The sequence below is a fragment of the Phyllostomus hastatus genome, unplaced genomic scaffold (genome assembly GCF_019186645.2).
Source record: "Phyllostomus hastatus isolate PE091 unplaced genomic scaffold, TTU_PhHast_1.1 phas_scaffold_216, whole genome shotgun sequence".
Classification (NCBI taxonomy): domain Eukaryota; kingdom Metazoa; phylum Chordata; class Mammalia; order Chiroptera; family Phyllostomidae; genus Phyllostomus; species Phyllostomus hastatus.
This window is the reverse complement of record NW_025334018.1, coordinates 12,952,482-12,971,666: the sequence shown is the minus strand read 5'-3', so window position 1 is coordinate 12,971,666 and position 19,185 is coordinate 12,952,482.

Genomic DNA, 19,185 nt, shown 5'->3' with positions numbered 1-19,185 from the left:
GTCCTCCACCTTGAATTTGAGAGCTTCCTGGTACTCATGAATCTTCTCATGAATTTGGTTGCCACGTTAATGGATATGATTTTTTGAATATTGTAAAATGAAATGTGCTAATGCCTAGAAAACTGCATAATTCAGTGAACAAATATTTTCCAAATAGCTAACGCATCATGTTTTAATATTACAAATGAGCAAAAGGTCTATTCAAAGGGGCGAGAGAGAGAGAGAGCAATTGCTTTTACTGTAACTGAGTAGGAGCAGAAAGTTCACTGATATCAATTCGGATTCCACCCGGCAAATAACCTTTGACCTACTGCCTCCCAGCGAACTTCAGCATTGGATCAAAGGAGAACATCCATAATTATCTCCTCCTTTTTCCTGAGCAAAGGTGATTCTTCTCCACATATTTCAACCAAAACATATCACAATAGATCGAGGGCAGAAGAGATGTCCCATCGTCTTTTATCAAGTTAGACATCAAAGAGATTTGTGAAAATGTAAAAATATGGCTGTTCTTCTCGGGGACTTTTTATTTAGGAAAAGTGAACTTTTTAATTAAAATGTTATTTACCTTGACATGTAGTGGACTTACTATGGTTACTTTTAACTAATACATAGATAACTTTTTACATTTCTCGGTTTTATTTTTTTATTCTCACCCAAGGACATGCTTATTAATTTTATTTTAAAGATTTTATTTACTTTTAGAGAGAGAGGAAGGGAGGGGGGAAGAGAGAGAAACATGATGTGTGAAAGGTACATTGATTGGTTGCTTCTCACAGGCCCTCAGCTGGGGACCTGGCCGGCAGCCCAGGCATGTGCCCTGCCTGGGAATCAAACCCATGACCCTTCAGCTTATGGGATGATGCGCCAACCAACTTAGCCACACCAGCCAGAGCCTCAGCTTTAATTTCCGACTCAGTAAACAGCTCTAGATTAGGGTTGCCAGGCTTAGCAAATAGAATTACAAATGTTGCATGGGACATACTTATGCTAAAAAATTGTTTTTCTGAAATTTAAATGTAACTAGGTACTCTGTATTTTATCTTGTAAACCTACTATACAGAAGAGTTCTTGGGGATTCTTAATACTTTTTACACTTGTAAAGGGGTCTGCAGACAAAAGGTTTGAGGACCGCTGCCCAAGCATTGGGTCCCCTCCAGGTCCCCCCCACCCACTGTTCACAGGGTTCACAAGATTCCTTTACTGTGGATCATTGGTGGTCCCCTGAAGCACTGGGGGGGCCCACACTCCAAACAGCTCCGTGTTTCCACTCCCTGGTCCTTGCAAGCCACGCTTCCTCCCTTTGACAAAGACCCTTGGTCCCCCTGCTCCTTTCTCTCCCTCCCAAACGGACTTCTCACCTTCGGCTCCTTCTTCCCCCTGCCCTGGTCTTACTGAGTCTTTGAGAGCAGAGGACCTCATTCCGCAAGCACTCGCCAGGCTTGTTTCCCGGGCCTCAGCCCGGCCGCATCTGTGCGTCTTTGCTTCCACTTGAGGTGGGCTGCAGGAAGAGAAGCTGCCCTCTGGGGAGCCCAGAGCAGAGGGGTGGGCACATGCACAGGAAATAGATCAGTATTTTACATAATCCTCAGCTAAACTTGCAGTGGACATTCCTCTGAGCCCCTGCCCCTGCATCCAGCTGCCTGCTCCATGCACAGCCCCTCTACCTGGAACATTCCCCTCACTCAGCGCTTGACTAGCTCTTAACTCAAGTCCCCCTGAGATTAAACCATACTTTCCTCAAAGAGGCTTTGTCTTATGTCTCAACCTAAATTGAGTCATCTACCCACACAACACCCAGTTTTTCCCTTCAGAGCATCCATCATCATTTTAATATTTGTCTGTGCTTGCTCACTCCTTTGTCTCTCGGCAGACCGCGACCAGCAAAGGGGCAGGAACCACGTCTGCTCGGCTCAGGACCATATACCCCACAGCCAGGTGCTCAGTCCTGACTTATTAAATGAGTTAGTGAGGACACAAATACATGTTTTACTGTGTTTAGTCTGTTTCATCCTGATGTGACCATGTAAAGCTATACATTTTCCTCTAAAAACTGCTTTAGCACTCTGGCTGGCGTAGCTTAGTGGATTGAGCATGGGCTGCGAACCAAAGCATCGCAGGTTCGATCCCCAGCCAGGGCACATGCCTGGGTTGCAGACCATGGCCCCCAGCAACCACACATTGATGTTTCTCTCTCTCTCTTTCTCCCTCCCTTCCCTCTCTAAAAATAAATAAATAAAATCTTTAAAAAAATAAAAAATAAAAAAGTAATTTAAAAAACCCTGCCATTTTCTAAAAAAAAAAAAACGACTGCTTTAACTGCACCCCACAAATCCTGATACGTGGTTTTCATTATCATTTCACCTTAAATATTTCCTAACTTTCCCCTGGCTGGTGTGGCTCGGTGGATTGAGCACCACCCTGCAAACTGAAAGGTAGCCAGTTTGACTCCCAGTCAGGGCACACACCTGGGTTGCAGGCCAGGTCCTCAGTTGGGTGCATGTGAAAGGCAACTGATCAATGTATCTCTCACACATCAAGGTTTTTCCCCCTCTCTTTCTCCCTCCCTCCCCCCGTCTAAAAATAAATAAAATCTTTTAAAAAATCGTTTTCTAACATCATGCTTGATTTCTTCAGAAACACATAGCTTTTTAGAAATATGTGGTTTAATTTGAAATATTTTGAGTTTTCCTAAGCATTGCATTTTTGCTGATTTCTAATATAATTACAGGGTGGTCAGAGAACATACTCTATATGACTTCAGTACTTTGACATTTATTGAGACTTGTTTTATGGCCCAGCACATGACCTGTCTTGGTGAACACACCGTGCACGTTTGAAAAGACTGTGCAGAATGCAACTGTAAGGCATAACGTTCTGCATCATCAGTTAGGTGAAGGCGACTGAGAGTGTCCTTCAGATCATTTATATCTTTACCGATTTCTTGGTCTAGTGGTTCTGTGAGTTGTTTAGAGAGGGGTTTATGCTTCATGTATCTGGATGCTCCATTATTAGGTATTTACAATTGTTAAGTCTCCCTGGCGAGCTGATCTTATCATTATGAAGTATCCCTCCTTTATCTCTGGTGATACTTTTTGTCTTCAGGTCTGTTTTATCTGATATTTTCCTCTCTACTAAAACTAAAGTAAAATAGCACCATTTAAACTCTAACTTTTTAACATTTCTTCACACGTTGATCTCTCTCGTGTTCTCCAATCTCGGTGCTAAACTGAAACAAGTTAGCAAGGTGGCGTGAACCAAAACAAGGATTTCTTCTGGAAAGGAGCGGTGTGGCTGAGAGGTTGGCCAACCCCTCCCCTGAACCCTGATGCGAGATCCCTCACCAGAGACAAGCCGCGCCCCTCTCCCTGCTTCCCACACTCGGCTCCGAAAGTGTCTCTCTTGAATCACAAAAAGCAGCTTTCCGCGCATTTCTAACATTTTTACGGCTTTGACTTTATTAAGCGTGGGGCTTTCAATAATGAATGAAAAGAAAATCATTTCATGACTAATAAAGCAGGGTTGGCAGACAAACTTTTTTTCTCAAAGATCTAACTGTGAGCACAATTGTTACAGCTTTAACAAGCTATTCTGTCTCCTGTTGATTCGGGGGAGAATGTCATGGCACTCCAAGGAAATCAAGTTCAGGGTCAACTGTGGTTCGTCTTTGTTGGAAGTTTTCAGAGTATCTCTATTCCTGGTACGGGAAGCAGCTGGCAATGTAGATCTTTAAGCTGCAACACAATGGGTTCACAGGGATTCCCTAAACATTCATGTTAATAAAAAGTTTGGGAGGTTTTTTTTCTTCTTGATTAAATCGCTATGGTTCCATCGTTGAAGGAAACTATGGCGAGCCTTAGATTGTGCTCAGCCCTCCTGGATGTCTCCGACGCCCACACCGCATATCTAAGGTCATTAAAAATAAATCAACACCAATTTCCACCGGGCATGGAGACATCAAGGCATCGGAACACCATATCCTGTGATTGCAGGCGCCTCCGTGAGAGCACACAAGGAGCAGGGGCCAGGCGATGACTTGGGGGGGCCACAGAACCCCATCACCGGAGCGGGGTGCCCACCTCCAGTCACTGCTGTGCGTGAGACGTTCCCTTCAGAAGGCTCATGTGCAGCCCACCTGCTGCCTCTGCCCAGGTAACGTGCAGATTTCCTGACCCCCGACCAGCGGCTGGCCCACCGGGCCCAGTTCCCACCCCGCTGCCGAGTTCTTGCCGGCCAAGCCCTCTCTTCTGAGCTTTGCTCTTCTTGGTGGCGACTTTCCATGATCACCCCCAAACAGAGGACACCCAGTCTCCAGCCCTGACCAATTTTTATGAAACCATTTCCTGTCTCTGGTTCCCAGATGGTTATCCCCACTAGGCTATGATCAGCCTGAAATGCAACTTTCCAAATCAAAATTCATGATCACACTTCCGTATCACCAGCCCTTTTTCCAACGAGTTATTTCCAGCCACCCTAGGACTCCTCTCTTCCTCCCTTAGTGAAGAAGTCACAAAGCTCCATTTCTTCCTTTCCAGGTCTAGTGGTCTAAAAAAAAACAAATACAAAAACAAGACAGGCAGTCTGGGGGATAAGAAGTAAGCAGGTGGGAGGCAGTTCGGTTCAGATCAACATTTGCTGGACACCTCCTCTGAGCCAGCTGAGACACGTCCCCTCCTGCGAAGATGCTGAAACTCCCACCACGCATTTCCAGCTCTACTCACGACTCTTCCCGGCCGCCTCCCCCGCCCCCCCACCCCCGGCCAGCCACCAGCCCGTGCCCCTCCACTCCTCGTGCGGCCTGTAGGTCTCTAACTGCAATAGAATCAGGTGCCAGCATGACCTGGAGGCCTGGGGGGGCGCATAATTACTATAGTTACATCGTCATCAAAGGAATTTCAGAGAAGCGGACTGTGAGGTACAGATTAGCATGCAGAGCCTTGATTACGGTGCGGCCTTCAGACCACGCCTCTGGAACAGAAGAAAAGCAGAATTGGGCAGAGGCTTCCACTGGCCGCACCATGCGCTCCGGAGCCCGATGACCACTGGGAGCCATTCAAGCAGGGGCCGGGGGGGGGGGGGGGGCAGCGGGGGGGGAGCCGCGGGGGGCAGGCCTTCACAGCCCAACTTGGACGGGTTACTGGATGTGGCTGCCGCAGGAAGGGCGTGGCCCAGGGAAGTGCAGTGGTCTTCCCGGGAGCAGCCTGGATGGGGCCGCCGGCCGAGGACCCACCGCCGCTGCCACTCCCAGCTGCTGAGGGGGGTCCTCCGCTCCCGCGGGGGTGGGTGGCACACCGCGGTGCGCACCACGGGTGCGCTCGCCGGACAGCAGGGGGCGGTGTGCCAGCCCGGCCGCCGGGCGTGGGCCTCCCTATCAAGGCAGTGGTCGGGACTCCACAGTGACTCTTGCAACATGAAGATCCAGTGAATAACGGAGGAGAGAATCCACACGCTTGGGCACGAAGAGGTGCTGTGGAGGAGGCGTCATGTGTGAGCTGCCCGCACCTCTAAGAACGCTCTCCTCCAAGGGGCACGAAGACCAGGTGCACTGGCAGGGAGGCCAGCAGCGTCTCCGATCATCAGCCTGTGACTGATTCCGGGGACCAGTGATGCGAGTGGAAGCAGCTGAAGTGGGATCCTTGCTATTAATGGAGGAGCGAAGAGGCCAGAATGGAAGAAGCTGATTTCAGGCACTTCGTTGCCAAAGGCAAGATCATCGCGGTAGTGACAACGGGCGGGAGGGCTGGCGTGGCAGCCCCAGTGCTCTGCCCTGAGCTGGGAGCTGGGGGCCGGGGGTTGGGGGCTGACTGATTATGCAGCCCCGGGTGGAGACTGAAGTTGTCCAAAAACACCCACTCTCCTGCTCCTTCCGCCTCCTTTGGGCGGTGTGTGGTCACATGACAGCCCCTGGCCAATGAGATGTGAGGAGAAGTGCAGGCCTCGCAGGAGAGCAGAGAGTTCGCCACGTTCGTGCCCTCTTTCCTACCGCGTGGGGCCACGACACCCGGGACAGCCGTCTTCGGGGAGAGCAGCACCCGAGGGATGGTGGAGCCCCCAGAAAGAGGGGTCCCTGGGCAACCTCTTAAAGCAGAGCTGGCATGCCAGCCACGACACATGGGTCACTTTGTGAGTCATTCGTTGTTCTTCGGGGTCTCTCTTACGCCCACAAAAACCTACATCCTCTGTTACTTAGAACTTGGTGCCCAAAAGTGCGGCACTGATGTAGCAGGTGGCAGGAAAGGGTCGCCTCACGCTGGCAATCTGGTGAGACTTATGCCATGGCAAAACATGTGGCCAAACTGTCACCTACAATACATGGTGGGGGGGGGGTGGGGGGGGGGTGGGGGGGCGGGGTATGCAGCAAGCCTGTGGCTCCGGAAGACATGGTTCGGAAATAAATGAGAACGTTGGAGAGTCTTCGCCTCACTGTTCTCGGGGAAACTCAGCCCGTGGGCGGGAGGGGCCCCAGCTCTGCGGGACGAGCGCCTTTCTCCGCCGGCGGCCTGCCGTCTCCCTCTAGGTTGCCTGGCAGGCCACAGCTGTGCGCGGAGCTTCTGTGGGTCAGAAAGCTGAGCTGGCGGACTCCAGCCGCCGAAGTGAAGTGTTCATGAAGTCGGAGATGGCCTGCCACGGGAGTAAATCGGCGGCACCTCCCTTTAAGGTCTCTCTCCAAAACAAGAGAACCACCCGGGGGCCAGGGAAGGGTTAGGGGCATTGGTCCCCCGCACGAGCCCCAAGACCGCTGCCGCTGCGTTGGATGCGGATGAAGGCCGAGTGGGGTGCAGACGCCAGTGAGCCAAGGGCTGGCGCCTTCAGGCCCGAAAACCGCCGATTGCCGGTCGTTGGTGCTTGCGCGGGGAGCCAGCCGGAAGCCAAGAGCCAGAGAGCCCGAGGTAACGAGCAAGTCCGGCCCGAACCCGTCAGCCTCCAAGTCTGTGACCATGCAACCCCTAAAGCAAGGGTTGCCGTATATTTTATGTGACGAGCTGGTTGGTGTTTTAGGCTTCGTGGGCCCCGTGGCCATGAACCCACTTCCGTTGTTTGCAGGGCCTGGCGCTCTGTGAATCGCGGTGATAGGAAGGCCCCTCCCCCCGCCAAGACCAGACCCTTCCCAGCCCGGCAGCCAGAGCGGGAGCAGGTGGCCTCAGGGTGGCCCAGCTCTTGGGCAAGTGACACAAAGAAGCAGAGCCGGCCACTCAGTGGTGAGGCCGTGCCCAGTGGCCGTGGAGCCAGCAGCCCGTGGGGACGTTTGGTCCTAATCAGATCACCCCTGGAGTGGGACCGTGGGCGGGGGGGCGCCTGCCCCTTTTCTAGTCTCTCCCTTGCTCATCCGTTTTTGAGAAACTTAACATCTTTCCCATAACTTCCTTTTCCTGCTTGCGTGAATCAGTCTTTTTGATTCTGTCGCTATCTGAAGCTGGGAAGCGTAGCTGCGACCGTTCAGGATGTCCGCCCTGTATTCGTCTGCAGCCCAAAAGGAGCGGGAGACCGCACGAGAGGGTGGGAAGCTGCCCCGGGGGGCATGGGGGCCGGGAGGGAAGCTGGAGCCGGAACCCGGGGAACCGCAACGTTTACGGCGGAAGAACAGTGATCTGTGGATCTGTGGGGGCGGGGGGGCGACTCGGTGGAGAGCGGACGGAGGGAAAGGACAGCGTGTGCAAAGAGGTGGGGTTTCCCCGTGCAGCACTTGCCGTGGGAGTCGTCCCACCTGTGAGTGCGGTTCGGGGGTCCCCGACGTCCAGACGCCACCAGGCGCTGCAAACCAGCAAGGGTCGGGGACAAGGACAGGGAGGCCACAGGAGAGGGGCGCCTAGGAGTCTTCACCCAGCAAGGCCTTTCCAGCCCCGGCTCCTTGAATCCCATTTAATTCCCTAATGTGTTTTCCCTACCGTGCAATTTAAGAGTTTCCCATTTTTCCCACTTTTTATTCTGGGAATTATTTTCATTGACGGTTCTTTTCCAGTTACATTTTACATCATACAGCTGGTTCCTCGTCAGCTTCTGGCCACACATTCTTCCCAGTTCGAGCACCTGCAATTGTGAAGTTTGTGGCTACTGTTTTCTGATCACCTCTTGTAAATCTGGTCAAGCAGACTTAGTCTTTTTCAGTCGGTGACAGGTTTTACCAAGTGTGCTTTCAACCACTTTCACTTCTACTGATTACCGTTTGGAATGACTTGGACACCCCCTGAGAACCTGTGTTTCTGTCCTGGCTAACCCGTGAGACGTGATGGTAACGCCAGTTTTATGACGCAGAGGGGCAGGGAGACTTGGGACTCGGGCGGGGCGGGGAAGAGAGCCAGAAAGGGGAAAGCGAAGCAAAGTGAGTGGGGCCCAGGCGGGGGGAGCGGAGGCGCAGCCGCCCAGGCCCGTGTCTTCAACGCTGACGCCCAGCATCTCCAGCCTCTGACCCTGAGCAAGTGTGGAGTTGCTCTCGGGGGCCCCCTCGCGGTCAGTGGGGCTGCATCACCTGTGCCGCTGCTGGCCGGCACCTTCAGAGCTCTTTGGCCACTGACCCTGCACCCCAGAATGCCCCACCCCGGAGTTCCTTCAGTCCAGGCCTCAGGGCAAGGACGGCACAGAGGAAAGTGATGGACTTGAAATGTTTATAAGAAATAAACCGTTACTGTGTGAACGTAAGCCACTGGAGTAAGGCGTTATGTATTACCGCTGCCTAACCTGCCTATTTCAATTGCTGTCTGTCAGCTGTGTGACTTTGATGGGTCACTGAACCTCTCTGATTCTCAGTTTGCTCATGCAGGAAACAGAGAAAATAATGCCTAACTTGCAGGGCTGTTGTGAGGATGTTGTGAGACATATTTCAAGTGTCAGGTATATGGTAGACAATAAATGAGAGCTTTATTATTATTACCAGTGTAGCTTAGGAGGCATTTCAGTCTGGTTGAACTTGGCAATCAGCTGCCTTGTTTTCCTTTCTTTCCTGGACTGCCTTTGGGTCCAGCCCACGTTGTGGCTAGAAGGAATGGCCTTTGTCCGAGCAAAGATGACTGATTTTTGGACACCACAGAGCAGGGCTCCAGTTCTGTTTTCTCAGCCATCGAGGTCTATGGTGCGAGAAAAGGGGGACAGAGCTCTTTGTGAGGCTCAGGGAAGGGTGGAGGGAGGGAGGTGAGGGAGGGTCGGCGGGGACCAGTTCCCAGATGAGGCTCTTCCTTGTACAGGATCCATTCCTGCACTCTGACCCCCAGAAAGTTGTCTAAGAAAGTCACCCCTTTGTTGCTGGGGGAGCCAAGTGAGCAGATGAGGAGGAAGAGCTCTGTGAGTGCCAGCAGCGTCCTTGGTTCAGAGACAGGCCAGGCCCGCCAAACGCGGGGTCTACCCCCATGAGACCCTCCCCCAGCTGCACCCAGTGGGTCCAGCCTGCAGTAAGTGCCTCCCCTCGGCCTGCCCCTCGGTAGTCACCCGTCCTGCAGCAGTGACGTGCAGCCAGATCCACCCTGTGACCGCCTTCCAGGCACCCGGCTCCTCTGGTGCCCTCCTGGAGGCAGGGCCTGGGAGGGGAGGGTCGGCAGCAGGCGTGGGACACCCTGACCGTCCATGCCCTTCCTCCCCTCCCCACCTGCTTCCTCCAAATTCCCTCTCAAGGCATTTGGGGACTTTAAGAACCACAGACACTTGAGTGTGGAGGAACAACCAGTGTAATTTTAGCAAGTGCTTCTGCCACTCCTGGAACAAACAGAAGCTCGTGTCTCAACCATTAGGGATTGCCACACGTTTTAAATTATCCAGACGGAACCAGTAAGACTTACAGAACCTCTGGGCCCCATTCCGAGCACGCAGCACGCAGAAAGAAAGCTACCTGTCTCCTGTAAGAGCAGGGACTCCCCCCGAAAAACTGGGATTGTTTTCCGGAGGGCAGGCCCCTTGTAGTTCAGGCTTCCCCAGCTCAGCGAGTGTTCTCAGAACCCATCTGTGTCAGGGCACCTGCCGGCGTTGTGAGAGGCTGCGTTCAGGTTTAGCGAATTTTTTTTGAAGACTCTTTCAATGCATTTGCCCATTTCATGACGGGTGGTTTACGAGCACACCTGCCCACACCGCGCTGAGTGTTCAGCAGTTTTTGACCAAAAATGGCGTGACCCCCGTTTCCCACACTCTTATTCACCTGATCTCACCCTGAGCGACGTTTTGATTTTTTTTTTTGAGGATGAAAAAAGTCCTCAAAGGGAAACAGTTGGTCAAAGCGGAAGAGGTGAAATGGCAGAAGCCCTAAAAGGCATCAAAATCGGCAGGTTCAAAAACTGCTTTGAGCAGTGGAAAAAACGTCTCAGTAGGTGTGCTACTTCAAATGGAGAGTACTTGGAAGGTGACTGAAGTTTAAACCTAAGAGTACACGATTTCTTGTAAATAAACACCTGGGTTTTGGGGGTGCCCCTTCGTATCTGGCGGAACGTCCACACCACCCTGAGGGGGCCCCTCTCATGGGCCCAGAGTGTCCCTGCCAGGCTGAGCCAGGACAGGCCGAGCAAAGCAGGCAGGGTGACCAAATTCGCTCTGTGTGGCTGCCCTCCCTGAGGTCCTATGTGTCCGCATGGCCCAGGGCCCGTCCTGGCCCCAGCAGTCCGGCCAGTCTGCAGCGCCCCTAGCGGCCTCCCTGCCGTCGCGCTTCCGCACTGTCGTGCTCAGCAGTCTCCACCAGAGGGCGCCAGTGCTCCTCAGAAGCGGGGCCGCGGCCGTCTTCAGGATCCGGAGTTGTACTGAGGGTACAGGGGCCCACGAACGGAACGTCCACAGCAGCCACCCCGCTCCAAGGTCCGGCGTTATCAGCACGTGCAACCCAAGGACTCTGTTTTACACTGAAAACACATCCTCCTGTGGCAGCCCCTCCCTCAAAATAAGTAATAATAATAATAGCGATAATAATAATGCGATGATGTATTTTTCATGGCCCCTTGCTGGAGGGTTTTCTGCCCCGGAACAATCTTGTCTTGGCGGGTCCTGATAAGGCATTACCCCTGGGCGGTCTCCTAAACTAGTCTCTCTCCCTCGAGTATTTGCAAAAGTTTAATAATATCTTGTATTTGCATACTCAGCTGGCTTATAAGTGCTCTTCAAAAACATCTCATTCGTGTGCCACAAAAACCTCATGCTGCCCTCTTCAAAGGTGAACAAGCAGACCTGGAAAGGTCACTGTGATGGCTGCTGGACAGAAACGCTCAGCTGGTAAGCAGCCCCGGGACTTGGGCTCGGTCCCTGCGCCCTGGCCCTCTCGGCCTCCCCGGGGTCTCTGCGCACCTGCCGACTGTGCGTGCCCGGATAACGTCGGCACGTCCTCCCTCGGCCATTCTCGGTCGCGTGTACTTCTGCACACGGACCAGAGTCCCAGCGGCCGGGGGGAGGGCAGGGGTGACAATGAGGCAGTGTGCGGGCCCCTGCTGACATGAATGCCAGCCCGTCCTGCGCGCCCACAGGGCCACACTGCCCCCTGGACCATATGCCAAGGGGTGAGCTGACCGATCTCAGAGGAGGCCGCTCACAGCCCTAACACTTCTGGAAGGCGACCGATTGTCTGGAAAGCAAAAGGACCAACACTGAAGAGAAAGTGCGAAGCCGCTCTCAGCGCTGTCCCCTCCCTGACCCCTCAGCTGCCGGGCCATCCTGTCCCAGCCACACACTCCAGTGACTGCTGATGAGAACTGGGCGTCTGAGCGGTCCCAGCCCGCCCCTGGGAACGCCTGTGAGGCAGGCGCCGCAGGCAGACACCACCCAGGTCTCTGCCACTGAGCTCTTCCCACCTTGACCTCTGTCGCCAGGTTGGGAGAACTCAATCCTTGGCTACCTGGAGGGGCTCCTCGCTTCCTGTTTTATTCTCCCCCGATGCCACACTTTTGACATCCAATAAAGGAATCCATTGTAATGATCAGAGTAATTTCACTAAAGGGAGACGAACATGGAGCTTCTGAGAAACCTTACCTAACAAAAGCCTCACAAGTAAAAAATGCACATATTCTAAGGACCACCATTTGCATTTTGCTGGTGCAAAGGCTGAATGAAATCAGGCGGCTTTCAGAAACTGTTGCTCCTTTGTTTCCCTGCAAGTGTGACCGCTCTGCTGCATTGCATTTACCCAGCGCCAGCTCAGAGGTTTCCCCTCAGAGCTCCGTCAGCACTCTGTGTCAAAGCTGCTGTGGTTCTCAGCCCACAAGGGGGTCCCCTGCCCCTGTGTCCGACATCCTCAGAAGGAAAGGGACTCCTAGGAGGAGGCTTGGAGGCTAAAGGCTAAAGGGGCTGCGCCAGGGACCTGCGGCCAGGTGGGCAGGTCCTGGGCCAGGTTCCCCCAGGGGGTCATGGTTCACCACCCTGAGGGGGCCCCTCTCATGGGCCCAGAGTGTCCCTGCCAGGCTGAGCCAGGACAGGCCGAGCAAGGCAGGCAGCGTGACCAAACTCGCTCTGTGTGGCTGCCCTCCCTGAGGTCCTGCGGACCCCTGCTCGGCCCCTGGGGCTCAATGTCCTGAAGTCACCTGGTGCTGACTTGCTGTGAAAGCCTGCAGCCTCACAGCCCTGGCCTTGGGAGCGGAGAGGGGCCTTCCCCTGAGGGACTGACCCCTCAGCAAGAGAAGGAAGCCACCCAGCCCCGCAGGGCCAGCAGCGTGGAGTCTGAGAGCCTGCTCTGCTGCAGAGTGAGTAGCACCTGCCGCTGGTCCACCGCCTCCTGCTCGTCTGTGCCTCTCCGTGCACAGGGCCATGTCTCAGGGCCTGGGACAAACTGCCGTAACAAAAACATCTCAGAACACCAGGGCTGAGACCAAACAAGTTTCTCATCTCTCAAGAAACAGTCCAGAATACACAGGTGACCCAGGTGGGGGGATGTGATGGCCTCAGCACGCAATGGCCACAAGTTCTTGCCGGGGACTCGGCCAGCAGGATGGAAGGAGCCGGGCACACCCACTCAGACCCCGCAGTGCACATCTTGTTGGCAGGCCCTGGCTTGCTGCCAGGTCCTTGGCTCGGCACCCAGGTGCCCAGGTTAGCTCTCGCTGTGGGAAAGGGGACAGCAGACACAGAGGGACCCAACACTCAGGGGCACGGCCTTAGTGAGGCTAGTCTCTGCCACGCACAGGAAAATCTGCCGTTCTCCCTGGTCCTGCCCTGGCTGCCCAAGGAACCAGGGGTTTTAGGCCTCCCCGCACCCAGGCAAATGGGGAGGGGGCTGCAGTCCTGGTGGGGGCCTCATGAGATGGCCACGAGGGATTGCTTCACCAGAACCCCCCTGCAGCGTCCTTCACCACCCAGCCCCCTTGCCCCTTGCCCGCCCTGTCATCACTCGTGGTTGTCATTTTCGGATGCCTGCCCCTCTCCAGCTTCTCTCTAAGGAGGCACTGCCGCAACGCGCCCTGAGGCCACGGCTGCCTCCAGGGCTTTTCCAGCCTCCTCGAAACAGCTTGTTCTCATCTTCCTCCCACGGGGCGGGAGCTGTGGGGCCCCAGGGGGCGGAGGGCCCCGATGTCATGCTGGCCTTCGGGCCCAGGCCCTGCCGCCACACCCATCTGTGCAGCAGCTCTCTCGCTCGGAGACTGTCCCCCGGGGGACACAGCCTTCTTGGGTCCACAGCAAGCAGCACAAGACAGGGCGCAGGCCCAGAAACGGCGAGCACAGCCCTAGCCCTGTCCCTGTCCCCTACCCGACAAGGCAGTCCTCCGCAGCCAGCACCCCGCCCCGCAGCCCCCGTGGACCCTCGGGCCCTGGGCCCCAGCCCGGGCAGGGAGCGCCCCCTGGGGTGGTGGACACTGCTCTGCCTCGGGGCAGGCCGGGAGGAAGGGGGAGCTGGTGGGCGCCACGGACCCCTCGCATCCCAACACTCCCTCGTCGGTCCCGTGGAGGAATGGCCCCGAGAAACAGCCACACCCGGGACTCAGCAGTGACGTCCTGCGCCGAGAGGCGGGGTGGCGTCGTGGTTACGAGCACGGACCGGAAGCCACGTTAACCGCACTGAGACCTAAGTTCTGCCCCGCACTGGCCCCGGGCCTGAGCACTGGTCCTGCCCCCGAGCCCCGGTGCCTTCGAGTGTGACCGAGCTCGAGGCCCGTGCCTGACGCACCGCCACGTTTTAACCCTAGAGCCTGTCCCGGGTGCCCGGGGAAGCTCTCTCTGCGCAGATTTGGAAGAAGGCGAAGAGGAGGGCACCACATTTCAGGCTCAGCAGCCTTTTCAAGCGGGACAGGAGCTTCGGCATCAAAGACGTGCCAGGGCCTCTCGCTGCCCACACTTCAGCGGGCAGGCCGCTTACTGCGCAGCCTCGACCCAGGAGGGCATCTGCCGTCCGGACCGAACATTCGCCCTCAGTCCCTGCGGGACGCTGCGCCCGAGACCTCACAGGAGCTCGGGTTCCCTTTGTAGTTCCAGGAAGAGATGTCCTGCCAGGTACAGGACGCAGCACGGGTGGCCACCACCACCCATCCAGGTGCTGCAGTCACCTTCGGTAGCATCGCAAGCATGGCCCGACTCCCACTAGAGGGCGGCATCTCTCGGAAACTGTACCGCAGCGGGTTTGGCGGGAGCTCCCTCTCGCCACCCCCAAGGCCTTGGCTATTCACCAAACCCATCCTCTCGCCTACCTTGCCCTTCTCCTTTGCCTCTCAAGACACACACACACACACACACACACACACACACACACACACACCCCTTTCTGAAAATTTCCTGTTGGGTTTAGTGCTCAGGCTGAAGACGTTAGGGATCGCCAGAGCAGCAAGACCCACTGACGCCCAGAACGGGAAATGCCAAGACTCAGGCATTTGCCTTCCAAGACCAGACTCTGATGCTATTTCAATGCAGGCAGTTTGTTGGGCGGGATGGAAAGGAATCGAACTCCCAGTCATGACAGGCAGCTTTATAAATCCAGTCAAATGGGTGACGTTAGCTGCTACTGAGGTCCACTGGCCGACTTCTGGTGCAAAGGAGCACAGAACGGCCAGGCACTGACTCAGGTGTCTGCCCTGACTCGGAAGGGAGTGTGCACACAGGAAGCAGAGGAAGGGGACAGAGCTGCGAGGTGGTGCAACAGGGTGCAGCCAAGGGGGGGCCCCAAATAGGGCTTTATAACGCGGTCCAGAACTCAAGGTGCCCAGGAAATATTAGGATGTCCTCACCCCCCCTCAATGCCACAGGTGTGGGATGGGGGAAGGGACACATGGAGCAGGGCCATTGAGAGCTGTATTGCATAACAACAGCTTTGCAGCTAACCTCTGGTGTGGTCATTTAGCATATCTATAACCTTTAACTGGCTGCATAGATATGTTAAATAGCTGTGGCCATGCCCTGAACCAGGGGAATGGAAGTAACTTCCCCACCAAGATGTAAGGGGGGGCAGGTCCCCTGAGTTACGGCACCTGCCTGGGAGCTTGGAGAAGATTGGCTCCATGACATGGGGCCACACCTGCTCAGACCCACGACGGCAGCCCAGTAAAGCTGGAAGGATATCAGAGTGCTGGCAAGTGTAGCCAATTGTGGGAGGAGTAGGAAATGGGGCTGCAGAGGAAGATCAGTGTGGGCATTTAAACCAAGACTCGGCAGCCGTGGGAAGGGAGAACCACGCGGTTTTGGCTGAGTGGGGACTCCTGCGGCCATTGTGCAGAGAGGACCACTCGGCTGTGGCAATAGAAAGGAGAGCCACGCAGCTTTGCCAGAGTGGGGACCCCCGCAGCTTTAGAAGGGGGAACCACCACCCGGCTTCAGCAGAGATCCTGGCGACACAGCTGATGGTGCCGGGAACCAAGGGAGGCCTACCAGCCGAGACGGATCAGCTGGGAAGAACCGGGGGCTGCCTGAGCCACAGACTTCTATTTCTTTTCCTGAGATACAGTACCCCAGACTGGGAAAAGGGGGGGGAAGGAAGGACTGTGTGTGTTTGTGGGTGTTTTAAGGGACTTTGATGAAGACATTAGGTCACTACTTTAAGTCTGTATAGCATTAAGTAAACATTTCCTTTCCTTTTCACAAATCTCTGGCACTGAGAGATGTCTTTCCTATAAGGCGGCGGACATAACGGACCTGGGGGGTTCCTTTCCGTAGCAGTACACAACCCCCGGCCCCGTGTTCTGTAACAGTGGCACTGGACGCTGAGGTCCACTGGACAGAGCTTACGTGGTCCGTGAGTACAGGGAAGGGCGAAAGTGGTTCACTGTTACGAGTGCACAAAAGTTTATTCTTGTATTAATTATTGTGGTATTTATATGTATTTCCATACGAATAACTATAAGCCTATTTTTGCCCACCCTGTATATAGAGAGAGCAAAGAAACTGTTGAAAACATGTTATGTAAGACGCTTCCATTGGGCTTTCTTGTGTCGGAGAGTGAATAGAAAATGAGTTGGTAATTTCACTTTTACTCATCTTTGGAAGGAATTGGGTAACATGTTTTCTTTTTCATATGGTTAGAATTAGTTTATAAAGCCATTTGTCCTTGGAGTACTTTTTAATAAAAGGTTTAAGATTTTATTTTTTAGAGAGATGAAGGGAGGGAGAATGGGAGGGAGAGAAACATCGATGAGAGAGAGAATGATTAACTGGCCCCCACTGGGGGCCTGGCCCACAACCCAGGCATGTGCCCTGACTGGGAATGGAACCGGCGACCCCTCGAGACACAGGCCAGCACTGAGCCACACCAGCCAGGGCAATAAAAGGTTTTTTAATATGGACCCAACTACTTTAAAACTTGTCAGAACTTGCACCAGTTTTTCTTTTTCTAGGTATTTGTTATTTCCTATAATTTAAATTTTCTAATTTATTGGCATAAATCCATATCTACCTTTAAAATTCATTTGAACTTTTAAATAAAGATATAGATAAAATAAGATACAAAAAGATACAGAAAAACCACACAAATATACAGCTCCGTGAATAGTGATACGATCACCACGCTTTGCACTCCCAATGAGAGCAGCAGAGCCCTGGCAGCCGTCCCGGAAGTCCCTCCCCTCGCCCTTCCCATCACGGGCTTCTTCCCGCTACTCATTTCGATGTTTACCCCGCTGTTGATAAAGGGCACACCTGGCACCACTCCCATCCTCCTAAACTTACGGAGGTCTGTTAGATGGTTTGGCACACAATCTCCCTTGGAGAACGTCCCACGTGCCCTTGCGAAGAATGCGGACTCTCCCGGGAAGTCGTCTGCAGGAGTCAGACCAGCTGGTTTGGAGCGCTGTTCATCTCTTCTGTTCAGCTGGTCCATCCATCACCGGACTCGGAATGTTGATGCCTGCAACCATTACTCTTGTGCTGTCTGTTTCTCCCGTAGTCTAGGGTCTGTTAGTGTGCTTAGAATGTTAAATCTCCCCGATGTCATTGATGCTGTCATTATAAAATGTCTGTCCCCGACATCATTTTCTTGAGTCTTTTCTCTCCTAAAGCACAGCCACTCCAGCCTTCTTGTGGGTGCTGCTTTGCAGAACATCCTTTTCCCGCCCACTGCTTTCCATCTACTTGTATCTTCGCATCCATAGAGCTAAAGCGTGCCTTTTGTGGACGGTGTGCGGTCGGATCGGGTCTCCCTATCCAGTCTGGCGCTCGCTGCCACTTGACAGGGCTGTGTAGCCCCCTCTCTTACTTAACGTTATTGCTCCATTGGACCAATGTCTGCGGTTTTATTTTGCTTTCTGACTCAAGCCTTTCTCGTTCCTTTATTTCTCTTTCAATGCTTTCTTTCACTTTAAGTGAATACCTTCCAAAGTAGTACTTTAATTTCTATAATGGATTTTCGCTATCCTTTAGAGGGTTTTGTTTTTTTTTTTCAGTTGCTCTAGGTTTTACTGTATATATTAAAATCAGCTCCAGATTTATACTAGGCTAATTCCACACAGGGACATAACTCATTTAACTCTATTCCCACTTCCTTTTTGTGGTGTTATTGTTATACATAAACTTCCATTAATGTTACAAACCCAACAACACAGTGTTGTAATTATTATTGTACCAACTAATTTCCTTAGGCCAACACAACTTTGTTCCTACCCACCTCCATATAAATTAGCAAGTTCGATATACATATATTATTACATTTCTGCATGGGCCCAACAATATATATAGTTTTAACCAGCTGCTTTTTAAAACAATTAAAGAGGGAAATATGCACATATACTGTCATATAGAATTATCTTTGCTGGTGTGGATTCAAATTACTACATGGCATCACTTGCTTTTAGCCTGATCCTGTGTGTTTAGTATCTGAGAAAGCCTTTATTTCACCTTCACTTTTCAAAGACAGCTTCTTTGCTGGATGTAGAAGTCTTGGTAGACACATTTTCCCTTCAAGCATTTTAAGTATTTTATCCACAGCCTTCTGGCCTCCACTGTTACCACTGGGAAGTCAACTTTGAATCCCATACCCTGGAAAGGAAGGAATTGCTTTTCTCTTGCTGCTTTCGATATTCTCATCTTTGACTTTCAGCATCTTTTACTGGAATGCATCTGAGGACCTGTTTTTGATCACATTTGAGGTTCAGTGAAGTTCCTGAGATTAGGTTTAAAAAGTGTTTTCTTAAGAATTAACATTTGTGCCCTGGCTGATGTGGCTCAGTGCATTGAGCACGGGCCTGTGAACCAAAGGGTTGCTGGTTCAATTCCCAGTCAGGGCATATGCCTGGGTTGCGGACCAGGTCCCCAGCTGGGGGCATATGAGAGGCAACCACACATTGATGTTTCTCTTCCTCTCTTTCTTCTTCCCTTCCCCGCTCTCTAAAAAAATTTCTTTTAATCTTAAAAAAAAAGAGAGAAAGAAAAGCAAATCTAGAAAAAAAAATTAACATTTGTTTCTGTTAAGTATCTGGACTCACTTCTAACCTGAAACCACTTTAAAGTCTTAATTTCTCTGACCACACCGGCAGTAAGTCTGGTTCCAAACCTGTTTTAGGTGTCAGCATGTGGATACATATTCTCTGGGGAGATTTTCCTTCCTTCCTTCCACCCACTCTTCTCTCTCCTCTCTGGGCTACGGTATCTGGATTCGTTCTCACTGAGTGTACCATTATTTTGAGGTCCCAGGTTTGGAAGAGTATCTCACTCTGACTTCACACTCACACTGGCCCTATCCTTCGCCTTCCTTTTAGCCCATTCCAGCCCTGACTGGTGCAGCTCGGCTGGGCATCATCCTGTGAAGGAAAAGGTCACTCACTGGTTCGATTCCTGGTCGGGGCACGTGCCTGGGTGGTGGGCCTGGCCCCCGTTCAGGGTGCG